The sequence below is a fragment of the Chiloscyllium plagiosum genome, unplaced genomic scaffold (assembly GCF_037043375.1).
Source record: "Chiloscyllium plagiosum isolate Xiang-an unplaced genomic scaffold, Cpla_swu_hap1 HiC_scaffold_24, whole genome shotgun sequence".
Taxonomy (NCBI): domain Eukaryota; kingdom Metazoa; phylum Chordata; class Chondrichthyes; order Orectolobiformes; family Hemiscylliidae; genus Chiloscyllium; species Chiloscyllium plagiosum.
Window position 1 is genome coordinate 49,298,598 of NW_028270162.1, and position 4,424 is coordinate 49,303,021.

A 4,424-nucleotide genomic window follows, 5' to 3' on the forward strand; every position below is an offset into this window, starting at 1 on the left:
GAAGATGAGGGTATATCACTCTAATATTACACAGAGTGAGTGTTTATTACTCTAATGATAATGAGGATGAGGGTACATTACTTTAATATTACACAGAGTGACTGTTTATTATTCTAATGAGGATGAGGGTTCATTACTTTAATCTTACACAGAGAGACTGTTTATTAGTCTAATGATAATGACGATGTGGGTAAATTAATATTACACAGTGACTGTTTATTACTGTAATGATAATGAGACTGTTTATTACTTTAATATTACACAGTGACTGTTTATTACTCTAATGATCATGAGGATGTAGGTACATTAGTCTAATATTACACAGAGTGACTGTTTATTACTCTAATGTTAATGGGACTGATTGTTTTTTACTTTAATATTACACAGAGTGACTGTTTATTACTCTAATCATAATGAGAACGACGGTACATTACTCTAATATTACACAGAGTGACTGTTTATGACTCTAATGATAATAAGGATGAGGGTACGTTACTCTAATATTACACAGAGTGACTGTTTATTACTCTAATGATGATGAGGATGTGGGTACATTACTCTAATAATACACAGAGTGACCCTTTATTACTCTAATGATAATGAGGCTGAGGGTATATTGCTCTAATATTACACAGAGTGACTGTTTATGACTCTAATGATAATGAGGATGAGGGTATATTACTCTAATATTACACAGAGTGACTGTTTATTACTCTGATGATAATGAAGATGAGGGTACATTACTCTAATATTACAGAGACTGACTGTTTATTTCTCTAATGATAATGAAGCTGAGGGTATATTACTCTAATATTACACAGAGTGACTGTATTACTCTAATGATAATGAGGATGTAGGTACATTAGTCTAATATTACACTGAGTGACTGTTTATTACTCTAATGTTAATGAGACTGGTTGTTTTTTACTTTAATATTACACAGAGTGACTGTTTATTCCTCTAATGATAATGAGGCTGAGGGTATATTACTCTAATATTACACAGAGTGACTGTTTATTACTCTAATGATAATGAGAATGAGGGTACGTTACTCTAATATTACACAGAGTGACTGTTTATTACTCTAATGAGGATGAGGGTACATTACTCTAATATTACACAGAGTGACTGTTTATTACTCTAATGATAATGAGGCTGAGGGTATATTACTCTAATATTACACAGAGTGACTGTTTATTACGCTAATGATAATGAGGATGAGGGTACATTACTTTACTATTACACAGAGTGACTGTTTATTACTCTAATGAGGATATGGGTATTTTACTCTAATATTACACAGACTGTTTATTACTCTAATGAAAATGAGGCTGAGGGTGTATTACTCTAATATTTCACAGAGTGACTGTTTATTACTCTAATAATGAGAATGAGGGTACGTTACTCTAATATTACACTGAGTGACAGTTTATTACTCTAATGTTAATGAGGCTGAGGGTATACTATTCTAATATTACACAGAGAGAGTGTTTATTACTCTAATGATAATGAAGCTGAGGGTATATTACTCTAATATTACACAGTGACTGTTTATTACTCTAATGATCATGAGGATGTAGGTACATTAGTCTAATATTACACAGAGTGACTGTTTATTACTCTAATGAGGATGTGGGTTCATTACTTTAATCTTACACAGAGAGACTGTTTATTAGTCTAATGATAATGACGATGTGGGTACATTAATATTACACAGTGACTGTTTATTACTCTAATGATAATGAGACTGTTTATTACTTTAATATTACACAGTGACTGTTTATTATTCTAGTATGACACAGAATGAACTGTTTAATACTCTAATGATAATGAGGCTGATGGTATATTACTCTAATATGACACAGAATTAACTGTTTATTACTCTAATGATAATGAGGATGAGGGTCCGTTACTCTAATATTACACAGAGTGACTGTTTATTACTCTAATGATAATGACGATGTGGGTACATTAATATTACACAGTGACTATTTATTACTCTAATCATAATGAGGCTGAGGGTATATTGCTCTAATACTACACAGAGTGACTGTTTATGACTCTAATGATAATAAGGATGAGGGTACGTTACTCTAATATTACACAGAGTGACTGTTTATTACTCTAATGATAATGAGGATGAGGGTACATTACTCTAATATTACACAGAGTGACTGTTTATTACTCTAATGATAAAGCGGCTGAGGGTATATTGCTCTAATATTACACAGAGTGACTGTTTATGACTCTAATGATAATGAGAATGAGGGTACATTACTCTAATATTACACAGAGTGACTGCTTATTACTCTAATGTTAATGAGACTGATTGATTGTTTTTTACTTTAATATTACACAGAGTGACTGTTTATACCTCTAATGATAATGAGGCTAAGTGTATGTTATTCTAATATTACACAGAGTGACTGTTTATTACTCTAATGATAATGAGGAGGTGGGTACATTACTCTAATATTACAGAGACTGATTGTTAATTTTTCTAATGATAACGAAGCTGAGGGTATATTATTCTAATATTACACAGAGTGACTGTTTATTACTCTAATAATAATGAGGATGTGGGTATATTACTCTAATATTACAGTGACTGTTTATTACTCGAATGATAATGAGGATGAGTGTATATTACTCGAATATTACACATAGAGACTGTTTATTACTCTAATGATAATGAGGCTGAGGGTATATGACTCTAATATTACACAGTGACTGTTTATTACTCTAATGATAATGAGGCTAGGGTATATATCTCTAATATTACACAGAGTGACTGTTTATTGCTCTAATGTTAATGATGATGTGGGTATATTACTCTAATATTACACAGAGTGACTGTTTATTACTCTAATGATAATGAGAACGAGGGTACGTTACTCTAATATTACACAGAGTGACTGTGTATTACTCTAATGATAATGAGGATGTAGGTACCTTAGTCTAATATTACACTGTGTGACTGTTTATTACTCTAATGATAATGAGAATAAGGGTACGTTACTCTAATATTACACAGAGTGACTGTTTATACCTCTAATGATAATGAGGAGGTGGGTACATTACTCTAATATTACAGAGACTGACTGTTTATTTTTCTAATGATAACGAAGCTGAGGGTATATTACTCTAATATTACACAGAGTGACTGTTTATTACTCTAATGATAATGAGGATGAGGGTACATTACTTTAATATTACACAGAGTGACTGTTTATTACTCTAATGAGGATGTGGGTATTTTACTCTAATATTACACAGACTGTTTATTACTCTAATGATAATGAGGCTGAGGGTGTATTACTCTAATATTTCACAGAGTGACTGTTTATTACTCTAATGAGAATGAGGGTACGTTACTCTAATATTACACAGAGAGACTGTTTATTACTCTAATAATAATGAGGCTGAGGGTATATTACTCTAATATTACACAGAGAGACTGTTTATTACTCTAATGATAATGACGATGTGGGTACATTAATATTACACAGTGACTGTTTATTACTCTAATGATAATGAGGATGTGGGTACATTACTCTAGTATGACACAGAATGAACTGTTTATTACTCTAATGATAATGAGGCTGATGGTATGTTACTCTAATATGACACAGAATTAACTGTTTATTACTCTAATGAGGATGAGGGTCCGTTACTCTAATATTACACAGAGTGACTGTTTATTACTCTAATGACAATGACGATGTGGGTACATTAATATTACACAGTGACTGTTTATTACTCTAATGATAATGAGACTGTTTATTACTTTAATATTACGCAGTGACTGTTTATTACTCTAATGATAATGAGGATGTGGGTACATTACTCTAGTATGACACAGAATGAACTGTTTATTACTCTAATGATAATGAGGATGTGGGTACATTACTCTAGTATGACACATAATGAACTGTTTATTACTCTAATGATAATGACGCTGATTGTTTTTTACTTTAATATTATACAGAGTGATTGTTTATTCCTCTAATGATAATGAGGCTGAGGGTATATTACTCTAATATTACACAGAGTAACTCTTTATTACTCTAATGATAATGAGGATGATGGTACGTTACTCTAGTATGACACAGAATGAACTGTTTAATACTCTAATGATAATGAGTCTGATGGTATATTACTCTAATATGACACAGAATTAACTGTTTATTACTCTAATGATAATGAGGATGAGGGTCCGTTACTCTAATATTACACAGAGTGACTGTTTATTACTCTAATGATAATGACGATGTGGGTACATTAATATTACACAGTGACTGTTTATTACTCTAATGATAATGAGACTGTTTATTACTTTAATATTACACAGTAACTGTTTATTATTCTAATGATAATGATGATGTGGGTACATTACTCTAATATTACACAGAGTGACTGTTTAT